Source organism: Athene cunicularia (assembly GCF_003259725.1).
Source record: "Athene cunicularia isolate RWA chromosome 4 unlocalized genomic scaffold, athCun1 chr4_part3, whole genome shotgun sequence".
NCBI lineage: Eukaryota > Metazoa > Chordata > Aves > Strigiformes > Strigidae > Athene > Athene cunicularia.
In genome coordinates, this window is record NW_020799100.1 from 7,935,963 (window position 1) to 7,958,230 (window position 22,268).

Below are 22,268 nucleotides of genomic sequence, written 5' to 3' on the forward strand. Positions count from 1 at the left end.
GCAGAGAGAGGCTTTGCACCTAAATGAGCAAGGGATGGCCAGTGGTCCCTTAGGAAACTTATCTCCTGGGGGAACTGGCATTGCCTGGCTCAGGACTTGTAGTGCCTTCTCCAGCACTGCCGGGCTTTCTCGTTTTGCTCAATGGGAAATGTTGCTCGGTGGAGTTGCCAGGTGAAGTTCTGTTGCGGGATGATGTGGAAAACAAACAAGTGAAATGGTTTCAGTGTTGTGGTTATTGTTAGGGTGATCAGCCAGATTCCCCCCACTGTTGGCACAGATGGTGAGTGACCTGGAGTGCCAGCACCCAGGCACAGGAGGGAGGAGATCAGAGATGAGATGGATTTCTTTTACTCAGACTGTGGCCACTGAATATAAAAATAGCCTGCATCAAACACCTGTTTGAAATACATTCTAAAGAATCATAAATAAATCAATCTGATCTGAATTTCTTTCCTGGAGCGAGCAGAAATTCAGTACTTACTGGGAGTTACACGTGTTCCCAAGGTCTTTACTCAGTTCAGGTTTAATAGGGCCTTATTCCACAGTCATTCAGTGGTCACGCATTTGAGCAAGGCATAGCAGGATCCAAGACTTGTTTGCTTTTTGGACTAAACTGTATTTTCCATTTATAATTCCTTTATTACAGGAGGCAGCATTAAATTTCTCGCTGGCAGATAGGAACACTTTACCTGACAAACGTCAACAGCCGTTTAACTCAAGTCATGTATTTTCAACCATCTCACTTTTACCAATGGTAGCACCCGCACTCTTCCATGTCACTAATTACATCATAGATGTAGACTTTGGAGCTGTGTTCACTTGAAGTGATTCAGTGGTTTAGTAATTCAAAGACCATCAGATGCTGTGATGAGAATGAAGCACAGGGCAATGCCTTTCCTTTGTTCCCCTGTTCCACAAAACTTGCTCAGGTTTAAAAAAAAAAAAGCCACCAAAATAGCAGACTTTTGCCATGTCAAAGCCAGAATATTTTTTGTTCAAATAAAAATAAACTTTTTGTCTTGTGCAAATGAAGCATTATACTTTTTTGTATTTGTAAAGCTGTGGGGAAGCATTAAACAGTCATCTCTGTTATGAAGGAGTAAGTCATTGATAGAGGGAAGGGGCTCGCCTTCCTGACGTTTCATGTAATGTTTGTTGTATATATTTGCACATTAAACTGTGTATCTTTTTTTCTAATAAATTAATATAAAATGTAGCAGTGATCTTTAATTATTTTGACAAGCAAAGGCGCTTACAGGGAAAACTTTCACATTTTTTATGTAATGCTTTTTCAATTTTTAAAATCTCCTACTAGGCTGTGACTTGTTCATATATTATTTGGATGCAAATGCAAACAAATTTCATACACCTGTGTATCAGGAAGATTATTTGCAGGTGACTTGAGAAAGAAAGAATGATGAAGTCATGACCTGGGCTGGTGTCTGCATCATCCTGGGCCTGGGTAAGATGCAGGTCCCCAGGCCCTGCTGCAGCCACGGGGCAGGAAGGTGCCACGCTCACTGACCAGAGACACAGACCACAAGCACAAATTTGCTCAGCACATGCTCTGGGCTTGGATACAAAGACTAGTTGGTATTTAACCTGATCCTTTAATTGTTCTGTGCTGGGGAGCGTAGTTGCTGTTAATGTCATTTCCACAAGCAGTGAGCTGGGGACATGGGATCCTTTTAACATGCACGTCTCAGGATTTTGAAGAGGAAACAAGGCAGTCCATGGGAGCAGAGCTGAGCAAGCCTAGCTGCTAACAAGCAACGTAGTTTGGGAAATAGTTTATTTATTGCTTCAGGCAAGTGTCACTTTTGGATCTGTGTGCTTTGTAACCCTGGCTGGATACCCTCTGGTGAATCGAGGGACTTGTAGAGCCTAGAGAGCCATTGATGGAAACTTGGCTGCAGGACTCCAGAAGCACAGACACGTGTAATTTAGATAAGCCTACGCCTGGGGGGCTTGATACAAGGGAACTGCGTGACATTTTGTGTTCAGTCTTGTAGGGAGGGCAGGCCGGATAAATAAAAGGTCAGATAAAGTCTGACTTCAGTGTCCTCTCTTCAGTGGAGATGGGAACAGCCCTTTCGGCAGGGAGTACTCCCCAGAAAAGTGGCTCTCCTCTCCTGCACTAGCTCCCAGACCCCCGGAGGGAAGCAAGACGTGCCAAAGCCACTGCCACCCCTGCCACATTGGCCTGGCATGTCCCCTCCCTGGGGTACTTCCCAGAGGAGCAGAGGTGGTTCTCACAGAGGGTCCCAGCACCCAGAGCATCCCCACAGATGGGGACAGCCTGACCCATGGGATCCAACGCGCTCTGAGTTTGTGATAAAGAAATCGGGCTCTGCAAGTAAATGGTGCTGAAATGAAACGGTATGAGGCTGCAAAAAATTCAGGAAGCTCTCAGACTTCTCATGCCGCTTTGTAAAGTACTTTGGTGATTAGATAATAATAAGGGGAAAAACCTGATAGCAAAAAGTTTGACTGTGTAAGCACTTGGTAGAGGTTAGCCCCTCTAATCACATCCAGTTTCAAACCACAGAAAACATTTCCCTGAAGCAAAAAGCCACAGAGTAGCCAGCCAGTTACCAAGCCCAGGTCATTTTCATGGGGCATGAAACACAAACCTCTCAAAAAAGGCAGTAATTCCCTATACCACTGGTGCTTTTTGTCTCTTTAACTCTTTTAGTTAAGAGTGCAATTGCTTTGATCTTTTTTAGCCTGAGATGCTCAACAGACCATTCCTGTGTAACTGTGTCCGTGCAGGGGACTGTATCAACACAAGTGTACAGGTCTTGGGCCACAGTGGTGATATCTCATTTCTCTCCAGTAGATCTCCGAGAGCTTTGGCAAAGGGATCTGTACTTTATTTCTGGTTTTTCATGCTCACTTTGAGGGCCGGTGGCAGCAGCAGAGATGACACCTGAGTCTGCAGTGTCTTAATCCTGCCCTTTTGCCAGCAACTAAAGCAGGTTCCATGCTGTGTTTTGACAGGTCTTAAGATCTTCATTGCCCTATCGAACAGCATCTAAAATTCCTCTTCCAGTTGTTTAGGGCAGAGCTCTATTGGTTATACATATTCATAGGCACGCACTGGGTGTCAGCAGCACCACATCCAGTGGTTTGACACAAAGGATGTGTCTGCTGGAGGCTCAGCCCCTTCCCACCTGGCGAGCTGATCCTGGACACTGTTGTTATGCAGGAGCAAGCAGGGAGCAACTCAGCCTTTCATTCATTGTCCTGTTTTGTTTTACTTCGATTTTCCTTTCACATCTGATTTTAGCATAAGCTTATTGTTATACAGCACCAACACACCCTGCTCTGACAGCTCAGGGATCTCAGTGTTGGCAAATTCATCACTCTGTGAAGCCTGGAAAGCTCTTGCTCTGCTGGTGGGCTCTCATCAAGAGCTTTAAAGCTTAACACAATTTGGAGGTGTTTTCCTTGTGTGGTGGTGGTTGTTGAAGTTTGGTTTGCTTCTTCATTCAAAAATGCTTTGTCCAGGAGCTCAGCTACTTGGAAGTGCCTCTGACTATGGCACTATCTAGAGATGCTTGCTTTTGCTACTGCTGCTGTTAGTTCTTAACTTCCTTCCCACAGGAACAGCACAGAGCAATGGGGAAGACCTACTCTGTACTTTTCCTCTCAAGAAAAAAACTACAGACTCCTCACATGAAAGCAGTGGTTCTGCCACCCACCCTGGGAGGATGCCACTCTGCAAGTGCCTCAGCTTTCTCTGGGAAGGCATGGAGCATTTTGTAGAGTTATGGAATGATGGAAAAGGCAAAACATCAAACAAAGGCTGGTGGGTGTCCGACAGCGCTGGAGGAGGTGCCAGAAGGCAAACATAGATTTTGCCTTTAGGTTTCCAGATCAAAGTTCAGGGCAAGCTTTCAGCATGACCTTTTGTACAGCCTGAGAGAGACAATTCCTCTACAGAAAGAGATGGAGGATTGAGCAATAAAGGAATTCATAATACCTCTGAGATCTCGGTAACTCTTTGGTCTCTCTGTTTTGTATTAACGTAGCTTTTGGGAAGCAGCCAGACTTGCCAGGCAAAGGGAGCCAAGGTTTCATACAGGAGTCTTGGTGGGGTCTGAGTGCCTCCACCACTGGGGCATCCAGCTGAGATCTCTCTCAGCCCTGGGGTTTCAGAGACACGGAGCCATTCCCCTTCAAAACTCAGCTGCCTGAGGACATGCCCAAGCAGGGGCTATGTCATCCCACCACGGCTGCGCCCTGGTGCAGGCAGCCCTGGGAGGGTTGCAGTGACAGACCAACCTTCGCCCACCTCCTGCTGCTGCTGCTGCTGCTTCTCCTGCCGAGCAGCCTGACCCCCCACCAAACCCCACAGGGTTGCGCCCAGGCCCATTGGGGCCCCAAAAATTCATGCTGGCAGAGGCTGAGAGATTTGCCGTTGACTACGGGAGCAAGCAGCCCTCCATCATTCATATTTTACAGTATGTTCTTTCAGACTACGAACTGTTTATTTCAAAGAACTGAACACGCCCAACATACTAATGCTGGCAAATGAAGCTCCCCAAAAGGGGTAAGGGCTTCTCAGCAGAAAATGTAGGGTCTTAGGGTTTGGGTGTATATAGGCCTTTGGTGTATATTTTATCCATGAACATGAGGTGGTCAGCAGGCTAGAAGGCAGGCTGTTTACAGTTCAAAAATAAGAGATGTCTTTTTTTTTTTTAATAAAAAATGGAAGATTCATCACTTCTTTAGTTTGACTTCCTCCACAGTTAGTCAGAAATCATCAGGAAATGCCACCAAAGGAAATCCGTCCTGTTTTGCCTGGTCAGCACAAGGAATGTGCGCACACAGAGGAGGACGGCAAGGGGGGGCTCTGGCTCTTGCCAGGCAGAGCTGAGTGACACAGCAGAGACAGCTGGAGAGCAAACTTGCATGACATGTAAAGTAGAAATGACAGGGAGACAAAATAAAGATGGATTTCCACAACAGCACATTCAAAATGAAAATTTGGAATATCTCCAGAAATGTCAGTAAATTTTTTTCCCATGTTTATATATAGCACAAAAGCATCCTTTACCACCCATACACCTCTTAAGACGTTGCTTTTCTGTAAACAGTTCTGACAGTTAAATGATACACGAGGCTCATCAAATAGCTTTATTTCTATTGCAGACTCACCCATTTCCCTGTGCTCCTCTCACTGGTGACCACACCTTTACTCCCTCCAAAACATGCAACTGGGCTGGCTCAAAAAGAGCTTGAATGTTATTATTTACCTCCAGCCTCTCTGGATCAAGTTGGGAGGAAGGGATGTTTTGGTGTAATTCCATCAGGTATGGTAGCTTATACACTTGTGGCTGCAAAAACGGAGACATCTAAGGCAAAGCACCATTTTTCTGCACCATAGTGTAATGCTAATCGTCCTAATGAGCTCTTGCTAACTCTGCTGGATGCAGATGTTCATTGAAAAATTAGAGTGAGGAGTGTGTAAAGTACTGGGCTGTATTGGGAGGAGGTGAGAAATAGAGATGTGCAGGAGACTGGAGCAAAGAGAAGAGCAGCTGTATCCACGAGGTTTGCTTCAGTCCTGTAGATGGGATGCTGCACAGAAAAGGTTAAGTAGGTGAACAAGCCCAAAACTCAGTTTGACAGGCTAATACAAAGTCTCTATCTTTTCCAGAAACAGATGTTCTTATTCAGAACAGTATACCCGTATTGCGTTGTTCTACAGCACTGAGTAAAATACACTGGGTAAGGCAGCGAAGCAAGGTTCATCAGCTCTTTGCATCACTCTAGCTCTGACTTGTGCTTCGCCAGAGGAGGCAGACACAGTCAGGCTCACCCTCAGGGCCGCTTTAGCGTCCCAAAGAGCAGAGTCTGACCCGTGCTGGCAGGTCACCAAGCTGCTGCAAGACAGACAAGGAAAATAACCTTTACAGGCAGAAAAGCAGGTGTGTCCCAGCCCTGCAGATACTGTAACCAAAGAGTCTACAACCAGAAAGAGCAAACGGCTCTGAACCATGTCTTGTGTTTATCAGGGCTATTTTTCCCACAGGTGCCTTTGATCCCGCTTCCCGGGGAAGCGGCAGGTTCAAGGATCTCTGTGGCATAAGGACACTCCTGAGGTGGTCCTACCAGGGAAAAGCTCGGCAGGTCTGGCTGTGAGGCAGCATGGAGCCCGTGCCTGGCCATGGGGACGGCTTGGTGTGCCCACCAGCTCTCACTACAGGGGTATGGGCTTTGTCTGACAAATATGTAAGCTGTCACTTTAGCTTGAAAGCCCTGTGCAAGCTCCTTTTGCTGCGTGGATCAAGAGGAAACACACCCAGCTGCTTGCACCTTCTTCCTTCCTAAGCAGCCAGGGGAGAGTCTCAGCCTTGTACCTAGGGGAGGGAAACCTGTAGTCTCAGGAGGAGGCAGAAAAAAATCATGCTCAGCTGGAAGTCTTGCCTACAAATATTGTATCTTAGCAGCAGTTGGGGCATGCTTTTTCAAGATCTCCCATGCAACTATGGTCAGAAAAGACTTAAAAATCAGATTTCCCTGATAACTCTGACACTTGCACCACATCCAAGCGGAGTCCTCTGCCTGGAAAACATTGATGCAAAGGTTTCCCAGTGCTGCAGAGCAGTGGTCAGAGTGAGATTGGATCAGTAACTCAACTCAGGGTTGTGCAACCTGTTTGTCAAACTATGATCTGGCCACTTCCCGGGGCGGTGCTCGCTTCCCCTCTGCGCCAGCCCTCGCAGTACGAAGGGCCAAGGTCAGGGCAAGCGAGAAGAAACCCAGCGAGGAAGGCTACTAGGCACAGGGTGAGACAGTGTTGGGCAAAAGCAAGCCCTACCCTGCTGTACCCAATACTTAGCTGCTGCTTCCACAGGGAAATGACAACCCAGGATCCTCCAGCATGTTCAATCACACTTTTGTAGGAGGTTGGCAGAAGTTTTAGGGTGTGCACAAGGTGTCCAAAGCCGCCTGTACCTGAGTGGTTGGGAGCTCAGGGGAATACAATTTCCATGTCCCCAAATATTATCTTTTCTTTTGGCTTGGAAACCATGCAAATAGCTGTCCTTCAAAAGGTTTAGAGCCTCTCCCTATCTGCTGTTCACATCGTGCACAGCCCTGCAGACATCACCCCAAACAGAAGGGGAAAAAAGGGAAACTACTTTGGTGAAAGAAGTCCTAGCAAATGGCCCCCATAAAGATTTTCAGTTGTCATGGGATCTACTTTGTGCTGTGATTACTTTTTTTAAAAAATAACCAGCCTCAGAAAATTTCCACAAGTCAAAAAGCCAGAGGGGAGAGCCAGTGCCAAGATCTGGGGGCCACAGGCAACTTTGAAACGAATCTCAACTACGGTCAAGGCAGAGAAGAGGAACCGCTGCCACTGCCTCCTTAAAGGTTGGTCTTCCATGTCGACTTGTGAAACCTTTCAGGGGGAAGTGGTCAATCTCTAGCTGTTCTTTGGAGTCATTTTCATGGAAGTCTCCAAATAGATGTTATGCCTCACTGCTGAAGAGGACATTTTTTAGAAAAGTAAACAAAATGCTCTTGCCACAGATCACATTTTGTTAAAGATGTTGCTGAAAGTGGATGAAGTTCAGTTGTATTCCTCTTGCCCTCTTTCTGCTCACTTTGCCTGCAGCAGAGGGAAAGAAGCCCAGCAGTAGCTCCTGCAGCCTGGCACAAAGCAGAGAGGAAATCCAGGACTTAGACCCTCAAGTAAAACCAATCCACTTGGATTTTCTTTCTCAAAATGGTGGTTTTTATCAACTCATAGGTAATGAAATCAGTTCAAGTGCTGTTTTGGCTCATGCTGAGTTGACTGAAGAAGTCACTGCCCGCGGTTGCCTGTTCCCAGCCCCTGCAGTGACCATGCCATGAGGGGCAGACCACGAGTGTCCACAAGGTCCAGCCCACTTCTGCCAACACCAAATAACCTGACTCTTGGATTTATCAAAGTAATCCAGGATTTCTGGTGTGTGTTGTTCTTCTGTAACACTGAGTTAGACACATAGGAGAGAGCTTGAGGACGGCTGGGAAGCAGGGCTCGCTGCCTCCTCCTCCTCAGGATGCTGCCCCGTGCCTCGTCCTGTCAGAGGCCTTCCCCACATGATTGTTCTTCACAACCCATCTGAAATACTCCCAACCCCAAGGCTGCTGATGAAATAGTACGTACTGGAATTAAAAAACCAAACACACCTGTATCTATATAAACTATTCATACCTATACAGTGTGTGTGTGTATATATATATATATATATATATATATATATATATATAGCTTGAAGACATATATATGTATATTTATATATTTTTGAGAAGCACAAGACATCTGTCTCTCGTGCTGGGACTCGGAGGTGTGTGGGGCTGGCCTGGAGCCGTACTCTTCCTGTGGGGAGACCAGAGTTTCTATTTCAGTTTCTGCCTCACTGCCCAGTGCCTGCTGTGTTGTGCCTGTGCACAGCAAAACCTGGGAGACTGTGCACGCACCAGCAGCTCTCTGTGCTGACACAATGGGCTGGCTGAGGAAGGAGAAAGGAAAAGCCTTGTTTTCCCTGTCACCTCCTCCCGTGCAGGGCTGCCCTGTGGCAGACGTGCCTGCCACCGGCAGCCTGTGCTGTGACAGGGCTGCTGCAAAACACACCCAGCCTTGGCGACTTCTGTTTTCAGCTGCACAAGAAGGAACAGAAAACAACTTTCTATTTTGTTATTTTTATTTTATTGCAATTGGAAACATGCTCTCTCATGTTCTCAACATTGTGCAGGTCTGAGACCACATTATGGCTCCTGGTGTTGAGGTTTAAGGGTCCATTAAAGCAAAGCTGGCAGCGCAGCCTCCTGCAACCAGCAGCCTGACTACAGCTCTGCCGAAATCCCCGGCACTACAGATGGGTGCCAAAGGCAGAATTGGCCCAGCTCTCTGCACCCCTTTTAGAAGATCCATATCACTGTCTTCTGTGGAAGATTAAGGTGAACTGAGGTTACAGAAGTTGGTGGTCATGCCACCTGTAATGAACTACTTCTGTTCCCTAATCAGGTCAGTAGAGGACAATGGCCAGACTTCACTCCTACTGGCTCACATGTTGCCTGCGGGATTTATTGCAATATTGGTTGTTGGTTTTGGTTTGCCAGAAGTGGGTACTGATGTACTGGTCGCTCCTTACTGTGAGCAGTGCAGGTGCTGCTGTCCAAGCATTCGGGCATGCAGCTAGAGAGAGGTATGAGTGCTGGCTGAGCTGGAAACACTGGTCGACCTCAGTACAAATATCTCCCCTCCAGTGCCCCTGGCTCCTTGTCCTGGGGAGGTAACAGATAACCAGGAAGTGGTATCTGGCTGTGCCCAGGCACACTTGTGTGCACGAGCCCTAGGGTGTGAACCTGCCAACACCCAGCGCTGTGAAGTGGAGGGCTCCAAACCGCACTGTGGCTGTCTGCTCTGGGACTCTGCTTCCCAGCATTATCAGTTTTGCATGTGAGAGGCTTTGCAGTCCCTGTTCTTGTTATATTTATCACCTTTTACTTTCTGAAGCAGGCAGACAAGTGCCCGTGTTAATGCAGCTGTTTTCACCCTGTGGCACGTGGACTTTTGTGGCCATTTGACTGTTCCCCAGAAATCCCACGGAGGGTGGTGTTCCCAGGCACCAGACATGATGATACCCATCGCCCCGGGAACACAGTGCCCATTGCTGCTAATCTTGGGCTGAGGTTGGTCCGTTGTCCCCGACTCCCAACCCATGACCCGCACTGCCTGTTAGGCACCAGCCCTCAATCCGCTCTGGTCCAGCGGCCAGTGGCACCGCCGTGAAGGACAGCTTGACCCATGGTGCCTGTGATAAGCACCAAGTCCTGTCTGCCTGGCAGAGTCAGCAGTCCACCCCCAGCCCTGCAGCCTTCTCAGCCACTGTCCCAGAGGAGAAAGTGTTGCCATTTCCTTCATGAGCTTCAATTTACATGTAATCCAGCTGTGGCCATGCTCACTCTGGCTGCTCTGGAATGGGATTTTGCTGCTTCCCCCATGCAGAGACACTGCAGCTTTCCTGAGGGTGAAAGAGGGGATTGAGGGACTGTGAGACTGTCATTCAGGCCAAATCAGCCAGAGTTTTTCACCACCTTCTCTGGAGCATCTTCTGCCAACCGCAGAGATGCCTGCAGACAAGGACCCCCCCTTGCACAGCACCACAGAGCCCAGTTCCCTTCAGTGCCTACGAGTGCATTGCCCTCTAACACTGACCCCACTGCTATGTGAGGAACAAAAATTGCATCCATCAATAAGAAAGTGTGTGTTCTTGCATATTAAATCACATACTTGCATTCATCACTTCATTGTCAGAAGTGGGGATGCATTAGGGGTTGCCAGTACTTGCTTTCTATTTTCACCAATTAATTTTGTAGACAGAGGGGAACTCTTGCAAAAACGGGGGTGCAATTGTGGTGTGATGTTTAAGGGATAGTGAGACCCATAGTAAGAGGTAATATTGGTGAATAGACATGATGGTATAGTTGGAGGAAACAGCAAGCAGCTTTTCAGCACACAAATGTCTCTGTCATTGCCTGTGCACTCCTTTAGCCTGCATAACTTAAAATACTTCAAAATAAAACAGGAGCCAAAGCAACTGATTGTAATGCAAAAGCTACTCCATAGTTAAGAGGTAAAGCAATAACCTCATGAACAGCTAATGAAAGCTTTAGTTTTAACTTATCACAATGAAAAGTGAAATAAAACCATGCTTGCTGAGAGCAAGATGTGCATGTGGGCTCATGCTGTTAACAGGTACATGTTTCACACTTTGGAAATGTGCATAAAAATCAGCCACGGGGCTTTCAGCAGCCAGAGCAACCTTGTGCTGGCTGCCTATGGAGCACAGGGCTCTGCCCTGCACCCTGCGTACCTGTGCCCTAAGACGTTACCATTGGGTAGAGAAGAACAAATGTGACAGAAGAAGCATTGCTCTGTAACCTCTTAAAAACAGCTCCTCTCTCCCCTGCGCCAGCCCTGAAGCCTTGCCATCATCAGATGATTAATTTGTGGTTGCTCTCCTTGGCTTTTCTCCAGTGCAGTCAAAAGCAGGACCCAGCTTCCTGAGCCCCGGCCCACCCGCCGCTGTCATCGCCCCGACGGGTGACGCTCCGTGGCTGACAGCACACACTTTCCAGTGACCTCATCTCATCTCCAGCACGCAGACAAGTGGCAATACCACTCTGGTCTGCGCAGCCAAGCACCCCAGGCAGCCTCCACTCCCCCCGCCCACAACAGGGACACCCCCCAAAATATTCCCAGGGGGGTTTGTGCAGGTTAATTGCCATCTTTTTTTTCCTCCCAGGCAATGGAGTGGATAGCAAAACATCACCTCCCTAGCAATGCTAGTTAGTGAAAGCAGCTATTTTACCGCTGATATTTTGTACACCTGTTCTGACCTCTGTGATGACAATAGTTTGCGTAAAAAGAAAGCAAGAGCCCAGAAAGGAGTGTGGCACTCTCTGCTTGGCCGACTTTCTAAAAATACCATGCACAGCCCTGTCATCCGCATGTAGGCATGGCAGCTTCTCCTGTCTCCACTGGGCTGATGGGATCTGATTTTCAACTTGTTTGCCTGTAAAGTCACACTTCATCCATCCCCCCCCCAGTAATTCTTGAGCCCACGGCTCACCTTACTGTCAAAGGAGTTAATGTCTGGAAAATATCAAGGTCTTGCAAAGTTTGTGAGAACAGGTAATCAGGCTGAGAAAAGAGAGGCAACAAAATGAATTACACCCTGGGAAAAACTTTAATGGGAGTCTGTGCCTTATTAGACACCAGAAAATCCACTCTTTAGTCAAGGTTTCTCTCTCATGTGGATTCACTGGTGTTTAATGAAGCGTGAACTCCCATTAAAGCTTTTCCTGTGGTTAGGACATTTGCAATGTGTGGCTTCTCTCATGTCTTATAAGCAACAGAGTTGTGCTGCAGTCTTGGAGAACTCAGTCTGTCAGTCTCCAGGCACAAACCCCATAGAAAGTTATTTACTAGCTTGTTAATTCTGGGGCACATGGGGCTGCTTGTCATATCCAGCATTTTCCCATAAAACCAGACAAACGGACAAGAGGGAAAGGCAGGCTGCATACGACAGGAGCCATCCCATCCCACATCACCCACTGTGGCACCAGCTCAGGCTCTTTCCCCCACCACGACCAGACCCTCATGTGCCTCTGAGTGTTCTCAGCTACCTTCATGAACATCCTAGGCTTGGTTAAATTCTTAGTGTTGCCAGTATCCTGATTGGGTTCATTTTAGCTTGTATAAAAAATTCCATCTCCTGGACAATTTTGAATCCATTGTGTTTCAGTGGCATTGACTTAGTACTTGCTCTATCAGAAATGACAGGTAATGCAAATAAGCATTTTTGGTTTCAAAACCCTTATAACTCTACTGTTTGCATCTACTTCCATTTCTCCCTTTCAGGATCAGCTTTTCAGAGGTTTGTGAGCACCTAGTAACACAGCAAGATACCTTGAGGGCATTACACAAGTGTCTTAGCTCCTTTGTCCATGTCTTTTTTTTTATTCAAGTCTAGATAAGAGGTATGTGCTGGTTTACCCTTACCTTCTGTTTCATTGACACACTCAGTGTTTTGAGATGGAAGATTTTCCTTTATAGACTTCTGTTTCTTTGTTCCTATTTATTCATGCTTAGCAAAATGTCCATGTTTATCGTCATTGTTCGTTCCCATTCATTTATCTGATACGGAACTAATGCCCACTGGGTTGCAATTTCCAGGACTGCTTTAAGCTGATTTTAATACAAGATCATTTTTCACTGGCCGTGTTTTTGGAGGCTGTACTGCTGGCTCCTTCCTCCATTGCTGTGGCACAGCCCAATCAGTGCCCCCCACCCCAAATCCTTCTTCCCAAAACCAGATACACTCCTCTTCCTTGGCGGGGATGGAAACACCACGGATCCTCTTTGGTTCGCAATTTGTCTAATTTTATTATTGTGATTATTTTAGCTTTCTTGTTTCTCCAGAATGATTGAGTCTGTGGTTAAAATGATCAGTATTAGAGCAGGGAATGGCTCTCTTGGTCCTGACCAAGGGGTCTCCAAGCTCCAAATCTTACCTCTAAGCACAGCCAGAAGGAAAACAGGCAACCAAAATGCTGACATTACTGGCCAAAATAAAAATCCTCCATCTACAGATTGCATTAAAGCACAAATTGCATTTCTGCCCCTTTCTCTCCTGCTCTGAGGGGCAACATGGATTGTTCCGCTCTGAAAATGGGACTTTTTCAAACTGGCAATGCCTAGCTTGCTGCAAGTGGCCAGGAGTGGCCCACAAACCAGGCTCCGGTCTCCTGCTTGGAAAGATTTCCAAAACATCACTGGTTATGGCCAGCACAGCCAAATTGGCCCCAGGCACACGGCTGCAGCACCTGCGTGACACCCTTGTCTTAGCGCTCCAACAGCCCCTTGCAGAGAGGCCCCCTGAAATGAATGCCAAGGTGATGGAAACAGGGTGGATGAATCCATTGGTCAGCTGTCAACCCAAACCCTCTGAAATGTTTGGAGCAGGGCTAGCCGTGCTACTTTCTCAGTTGACAACTCCATTTCATTAGGTGTCTGATAAGTCTGGCAGTGATTGACTGTATCAAAAGTGCTCACGTGACTGTACACACCACACACACACACATACAGGATTCTGGCAAGTAAACAAGGCTTGTCCTGGGACAGTTCCAAATGAAAACAGAGCTCTTCCCCCCCCCCCCCTCCAAGCCTAAACTTCAGATCCTGAACTTGCATGAGATTCCTCAGTCAGCTCCTGCTTTTCAGAGCTTATTAGACACTGCTAAATTCATAAATGTAATAGACCAAACTAGAACAGGTTAAGGTAATTATATTACACTGAATACATCATATTGTAGTATTTATTTTGCTCTATCTTTTAGAAAATATTGAATTGTAACATCAAGGAGAGAAGTCAAAGAAAAAGGACTTCCATGAACCTTAGTTAAACGCTCAGCAGTAAGAATCTGAATAGCTTCTTCAGCAAACAGAAACATTTTTACAGGGAATTATTTCAGAAATATTACATAAATTTTCTCATGTATGTCATTATTGACAGCAATACACCTGCAGGGAATATGACTAGTCTAAGGTCAGGAACAGCAGCCAGATGCTTGCAGCGGGAGCTGCAGGGAACCTGCTTTTCTGCCTCCCAGCACTTTTGCAGCTGTGGCATAACTCCAGATTGTTTCTTCCTTCCCTTTCTTTCTTTTCCTCTTTCTTTTCTCCCTTCTCTATACAAAGTCAGCATTTTGAAAGTTCAAACTTCACCAGCAGTTTGAGAGGCAGAAGTTGGAGACGGCTGAGAGGCAGCGGGCTTCTGGCGCAGAGCCCTGCCCCAGGCACCGCTCCTCAGGAGGAGCTGGATGGAAGGAAGGGGCAGAGAAAGCGTGACTTCCCCTCATGTGATGGGAGATGAGAAAACAGATGTGTGGCTTTTACCAATCATACACTGTTGAGCACAAATTTCACGTCTGCAGGGCACTTGGAAAAGGAGCTTAAAGGCCCCAGGGGCTGTGTCCTATTTTATGCATCTTGTGGGCTCCAAAACCAGCGCTGAAGCAAACCTGATCATGACTCAGGGTCTCTTGATGATCCTGGAGGAGTGGGCTTAATCTGGGATCGATACAGGATGAGTCTAGCCGGGCTTAGGGCACGCACAGCCTCTCGCACCACACTCCTGAGTAGAGCTGAATCTCCCCAGGGACCGGGGTCTGTTTCTGGGTGCAGGAGTGGGCTGGGCTGAACAGTTACAGTTTCTGGAAGAGCTGCAAACTCTTCTCAGCACCACTTTTCCAGCCACACAGTGTCTTCTGGTGTCAAACTTTTCAATGGAGGCACATTTTAGCTTTCTGAGCATTGGCCTGATTTCTGGAAGCAGAAATCTCCCCTCCTTTATTTCCAGAAGCCATACCAGATTAGTCTACATGGAGAAAATGTAGTAAGAAAGTGCAGATAAAGTTCATTAAATATTTTTACTGCCAACTTTTTTATTTCTGTCTTGTTCCTTATGATGCATAACATCAGTCATAAAACTTCTCAGAAAAACAAATGGCACACTTTTTTTTGTGTTAAGCACAATCCATGGGCAGGCAGCTGTAGATACAATTTCTTCTAGGAGTAAATTTCCTCCAACCAGTTTCTATCTTGACATTTTTGGGCCAGATTTGTTTGCCACTCTGTATGTTTCAGAAACTTTACAGATGTCAGTGAAACCTAAAGGTAAGCGGATCTGTTCTTGGTTCCCCCTAAAAATAAGCAACCTCCATTAAAAAAATGATATTTTATGGTTTACTTTCCCAGAAAATGTTTCTCCCCCATCCCTTTCATGGCTCCTCTCTGTACGTCACTTCTGTCCATTCACACAGAACATGAGCCATGAACTCCACTCCTTGGCACTCATCTTCCGTTGCATCTTCACTTTTTTTCTTTGTTTCATTATTTTTACACCACAGTTTTCTATTAAATTATTGCTTTAAAGACCTGCTTATTCAGGCCCATCTCTCCTTCGAATTTTCTCTGATTCTGCCCTAAAAACCAAACTCAGACATAATGTCAAGTCTGAGTTTCAGCCAGGCAATCTCCAATGACAGATTCATGATCTGATCTTTTCATATTTTGCAGTTATGCAATATTTGGATTAATTTAGCTGTAGAGAGTCCCAGTTCTGGACCTATACTTCTTATCCACATTTTACAACCCAGTCAGAGGGAAACAAGTATTTTTAAATGAGACTGGCAGAATATGGCACCCATAAATCCAAGTTGGACAACAGTGTGTGTGGTTTTATTTCTCTCATGTCTCTGCTGAGGTAAGAATTAGCATTGAAATTCATTCTGGTTTCAGACTTTTTAGATGATGCTCATGTCTCATTTTTTTCCCAGAAGCTTTCACATCCAGGAGCCAATTTCAACCACATCTGACAGCAGTAAAGATCCCCAAGACACTCTGCTTTGGCAAAACTCATGGAGACAAGCAGAAACGACTCTCAGTGCCCCTTCAGGAAGAAGGACTGGGGCAGGGGTTCACCTCTTGTTGGGAACTGGAGCACTAGGGCAGGAAATCAGCCTTGAGTCCCTGTCACAGCACCCAGGAAACCCGGCTCTGCTGCTGCTGCTGCAGCTCGCAGAGTTGAGTTTCCTTCCCTTGCAGGCAGCCATGGAAGCAAGGCTTTTCTCAGACACTTCAGTGTCCTAAACTGTGCAAGAAGCAGCTTCGCTTACAGCTCACCCTTCTGTGGAGACACCTTACTGTCCATCAGGAAAAAATCTAACACAGAAGTTTAATTCTCCCAGGTTTAAACTGGGATTGAACAGTCTGATTAAATTTAGAGTGTTATAATTTTTAGATCACAATCACAGTATTTTAAGAAAAAAGAATATTCACTAATGATTTTTATCTCACCTCTGTCTAGCAAAACAACAGCCTTGGGTAAGGTAGGTTCTGCAATATTTTGGATTCAGTGCTGTTGAGCAGATGGTATTTATTGACAAACCTGCTGCTAAACTGTTTGCATTCCCAGGGCTGTAGGTGCAGCCAGCCCGAAGGACATTCACTACTCATTACTAAAATACTCATTTCCCGGGAAAACCATCTGTGTCATTCAGTCATGGCAGAAGCCCAGAAACATCCCATTCCCTCCACCACCACCACCTCCCCAGCACTATTTATATCCATCCATGCCTGGACTATGTTTCCTGTCTCCTTTCTGAAGCCCTCATCACCCACACTACAGTAAACACAGGGCAGCAAGATGAAGGAGACATAAATTGTACATATGATTTCCAGTTTTTCCCCCTTACAAATACGGACTGAAGTCCACAGGTGCAGGAGAGTGGCTAAGAGCAAGACTTGCTAATGGAGCAACCTAAACTACATTGTATAACATACTGCTTTCAGATGAAAGGGATGAAGGAGAGAGAGAAACAGGCAAGGAGTATTACAAAGAGGTACCAGTGTGGTGTGAACACAAGAACTGCCAGCTACCTCTAGTAAGATGTGCTGTCATTCTGGCTGTAGTCTGCCAGAACCACAGTGGCAGCGACCAGCAGACAGGCTCAGACGACTCCTGCAGAAACACATGAAACCTCAGCTCACTCTGCCGTGCTGCAGGGCTGAGAAGGAGAAACCTCAGCCTTAAAAACATCGACGCTTCCTTGTCTCCTCGGGACCGATGACGCGTTTGGCATTGGGGAGCTGAGGGAGAGGTGGGTAATGTATCATTCCGTCACTCCCTACAAGCTATTTACATACTGCTCAATTAAATTTCTATGCAGCAATTTGGGTAGCTAATTGTGCATCTTTCATGGTGGCATGGCACAACCCTCCGTAAATACATCTTTAATTTAGGATGATGCATGCACCTTGCCACTCCACCCTAGAGGGTGGTAGCTTCTACTTCTTTGTCCTTTTCTGATTCAAAAGCGTAGAATTTCACCCAGACACACTCTCTCACTAACAAATTTAAGTTCTACATTTCATCAGAAATGTAGATGTGTCTCTTAAGGTGGATGGATGATGGCCCAGATTGGCTTGTCACTGATTTCCTCCTCTCTATACTGATAAGGATTCATTTCCTTCACTAACAGCTTCATAAGACATCAGATGTCTCAATAATCTTGTGTCTGCATAAGTCTTGAGAAATGTGAACAATACTAGATTGACAATGCATATGAACATAGAAGTTGCCCAGAGAGGTTGAGGAATCTCCTTCCTCGGAGATCTCTGGTGCTGCTCCAGACAGGGACCTGAGCAACCTGATCCACCCTTGGAGGCTGCTTTGAGATCCAGCTGTACCACATGATCTTCCATGATTCTTCACAAAATACATTTTCCTATGCTTCTGTGACCATGAAAAATTCTTTTGCATATCCCATCACCGCATCATTTTTTGTCTGGAATAGCAATTACACAGGCACTCTCCTTAGTAAATGAATTAACTGAAAGAAGGCACATCTACAGAGCACTCCACTGAGATGGCCTGAATGCCACTAAAATACTGACTTGCACTTCCTACCGGTTGGTTTTCAGGCTTTATAGGCTGTGCTGTTGTGTTAGCCTGGGCAGACATCGTGCTGAATTTAGGCTTTCTGAAACAATAAAGTAAGAGAGACCCTGCTGAGGGTGGAGGTAGCACAGAATAGCTGCTGTGCTTCAGCTCACACCCTCACTTATTAGCAGACCTTCTATTTATTGAGTGTTCACACTTATATTAATGTACTATAAATGCAGAAGTTAAAAAAATACTCTTCTGTGAAATGGCATGGGAAAACGGAGTGTTCTGATTGAGTAGCAGTGATGCTACATTTTTTCCCTCACTGTATCAGGTCTGGCTGGGATGGAGTTAATTTTCCCCATAGCTGCCCTATTAGTGCTGTGTATCCATAGCTGGAAAGGTGTTGATAACACACCTCCACAGCACCACACCTGTCCCTCCAACATCCCCCCACCCCACACCCCCAAAGGTCAGTAGGCTGGGAGTGGGCAAGATCTTGGGAGGGGACAGAGCCAGGACAGCTCTGACTAGAGGGAGATTCCATATCATAGGACATCTGCTCAGCAATAAAAGCTATGAGAAGGGAGGGGGGGGGCATTTGTTATTACGACTTTTGTCTTCCAGAGCAACCACTACATGTACTGAAGCCCTACTTCCCGGGAAGCCGCCGGACATTGCCTGCTGATGGGAAGTAGAGAATAATCTTTTGTTATCCCTTGCTTCTGTGCACAGCCGTTGCTTTTGCTTTATCAAACTGCCTTTATCTGACCCACGAGTTCTTTTCCATCTTATTTTCTCCCCGCCCATCCTGCTGAGGAGGGGAGTGATTGAGCAGTTTAGCAGGCACCTGGCGTTCAGCCAAGGTCAACCCACCACAGTCCTTTCTGGCACCCAGCATAGGGCCCAAAATAACAGCAGTTTTATATTAAGCATTTTACAGTTACAGTAGTTATTAAATGGCAAGCTTCTGTGCGGATCACAGAGTTTGTTTGCTGCATTGATTATCTCTTTATTTTGCTGAGCCTGGGAATGAGCTGGACTCAGGGGTCCCAACTGCCCAGGAATCCTGGGACTAACCAGAAGGCAGCAGTTTTGGAGCATTGCCTGAGAAAGTGGTTCATGCCCAAGAGGCACCATCATTTGAGTTATCAGAAGATGAAAGGTGATATGTTTTGTTTACTGATGGATCCTGTTGCATTGTAGGAAACCACTGGAAGTGGAAAGCTGCTGTGTGGAGTCTCATGTGACAAGTCATCGAAGCCACTGAAGGAGAAGGTGAGTCGAGTCAGTTTGCAGATGTGAAAGCCATGCAACTAGTCCTAGAGATTGCTGAACAATGTGGCCAGTACTCTACACTGACTCCTGGATGGTGGCTAATGCCCTGTGGGGGTGGCTACAGCAGTGGAAGAAGACCAACTGGCAACACAAGGGTAGACTCATCTGGGCTGCTGCATTGTGACAGGACAGTGCTGCCCAGGTAGAAAACATTACCCTAAGGGCATATCATAGAGGTGCTCACATGCTCAAAAGCTGCATCACTGAAGAACATGGAAACAACGATCAGGTAGACAAGGCTATTGAAATTGAAGTAGCTCAGGTGGACCTGGACTGGGAGCACAAGTGTCAGCTGTTTGTAGCTCGATGGGCCCACAAAACATTGGAACATCTCGGGAGAGATGCAACATACAGATGGGCTCGTGATCAAGGGGTGGACCTGACCATGGAAGCAATCACACAGGTCACTCGTGAATGTGAAACATGTGCCGCAACCAAGTGAGCTGGAAGAGCAAAGTCTCCATGAACAGAGGACAGGGTCTGGGTTTTCAATATGGTGAGGCCTGGCAAATTGACTATATGGAATGACTGCCATGAACACACCCAGGCAAGCGCTACATACTCACCATGGTGGAAGCAACTACTGGTTGGCTCGAAACGTACCCTCTAAATTATGACACTGCCTGAAACACCATCTTAGGCCTTGAAAGGCAAATTTTGTGGCAACATGATATCCCAGAAAGAATCAAATCAGACAATGGAACTGATTTCTGAAATAACCTCATAAACTCCTGGGCTAAGAAACAGCTTTGAGTGTGTGTATCACATCTCTATCACCCAGAAGCCTCTGGAAAGGTTGAGATACAGTGGACTGTTAACGACTATGTTGATAGTGTTGCACAATGGGGCATGGAAGCACTGGGATGTAAATTTAGCAGAAGCCACTTGGCTGATTAACACCAGAGGATTTGCTAACTGTCCTGTTTCTGCCCAAACAAAACCCCTACATACTGGGGGAGAAAATAAGGTTCAGTAATGCACATAGGTGTGGACTGCTCCTCCCTTGGGAAAAGGCAAATCCATTCATGGGATTTTCTTCACTCCAGGACCTGGGTGTACTTGGTGGGTAATGCAGAAGGATGGGGAGACTGGGTGTCTGCCTCAAGGAGATTTAACCTTGGGGGAAAAATAATCTGTGATGTGAGTTGTGTGTTGTAGGAAGTAACGTAGCAGGAACGATCTGAACCATCAAATAGTGAGTTTTGCAAGGAATCAGGCGAGTGCAAGGATGACCCAAACCAATCCAGTGTCTAACAATCAAACATGCTGCTTCTCCTGTCCTGAACACTCATCTTGAAAGATGGGGCTCAAGCCATAGCCTGTTCTTAAGAACATTTGGAGGAGTGGAGGAAAACTATGGAAAGGGAGAATAATATCTATCTGTTAAAGGACAGGGGTTAGTTGTTAATAAGAATGTATAAATATAAATCTGGATGTGGGGTATAAAGATGTGTAAGTATGTAGTATAAGTTGTAATTGCTGTTAAGAAGATGTATCAATAGTTCTCATTCCCTGCGGTCACCTAGTTGCCTATAAGGAATGTGCTGAAGTACTTAAAAAACGCCCTCTGTGTTGTACAAATATTATGAAAAGACAGGAAATTTTTATGGATTAGTGAAATATACAGTACTGTGGGATGCAAACATTTCCTGCTTTATTGCTCTTATACGTGTAATGCAGTAACAGACGGTTGGGTGTTTGGCAGTCTAGCACACATATTTATGGAGCATCTCACTTTAGGGATAATGTAAGCAATAAAGCTTTAATCAGCACCCTGAAATATGAGTTGACTGTCAGGAGCTGCTAGATTTTTGTTTATAACACTCATATTCAACTGCCTCCTTCTTACTCTCCTTACTTTTTCTGGTTTTACTTCAAAGTTGTAACCTAAAATAACTATTGCTGTATTCGCAGATCTATTTATTGAGTGTTCACACTTATATTAATGTACTATAAATGCAGAAGTTAAAAAAATACTCTTCTGTGAAATGGCATGGGAAAACTGAGTGTTCTGATTGAGTAGCAGTGATGCTACATTTTTTCCCTCACTGTATCAGGTCTGGCTGGGATGGAGTTAATTTTCCCCATAGCTGCCCTATTAGTGCTGTGTATCCATAGCTGGAAAGGTGTTGATAACACACCTCCACAGCACCACACCTGTCCCTCCAACATCCCCCCACCCCACACCCCCAAAGGTCAGTAGGCTGGGAGTGGGCAAGATCTTGGGAGGGGACAGAGCCAGGACAGCTCTGACTAGAGGGAGATTCCATATCATAGGACATCTGCTCAGCAATAAAAGCTATGAGAAGGGAGGGGGGGGGCATTTGTTATTACGACTTTTGTCTTCCAGAGCAACCACTACATGTACTGAAGCCCTACTTCCCGGGAAGCCGCCGGACATTGCCTGCTGATGGGAAGTAGAGAATAATCTTTTGTTATCCCTTGCTTCTGTGCACAGCCGTTGCTTTTGCTTTATCAAACTGCCTTTATCTGACCCACGAGTTCTTTTCCATCTTATTTTCTCCCCGCCCATCCTGCTGAGGAGGGGAGTGATTGAGCAGTTTAGCAGGCACCTGGCGTTCAGCCAAGGTCAACCCACCACAGTCCTTTCTGGCACCCAGCATAGGGCCCAAAATAACAGCAGTTTTATATTAAGCATTTTACAGTTACAGTAGTTATTAAATGGCAAGCTTCTGTGCGGATCACAGAGTTTGTTTGCTGCATTGATTATCTCTTTATTTTGCTGAGCCTGGGAATGAGCTGGACTCAGGGGTCCCAACTGCCCAGGAATCCTGGGACTAACCAGAAGGCAGCAGTTTTGGAGCATTGCCTGAGAAAGTGGTTCATGCCCAAGAGGCACCATCATTTGAGTTATCAGAAGATGAAAGGTGATATGTTTTGTTTACTGATGGATCC

General features: G+C 46.1%; 1 long non-coding RNA gene across 1 annotated transcript; it reads right to left on the bottom strand.

Annotated features, from left to right (window-relative positions):
• Positions 1–35: 35 nt before the first annotated feature.
• Positions 36–19,478, bottom strand: LOC113479928. The gene is made up of 3 exons (XR_003398379.1): positions 19,367–19,478; positions 12,203–12,205; positions 36–48 (listed from the first exon to the last, which is right to left on the bottom strand). It is a non-coding gene; the product is annotated as an uncharacterized LOC113479928 (long non-coding RNA).
• Between the last annotated feature and the right edge of the window lie 2,790 nt (positions 19,479–22,268).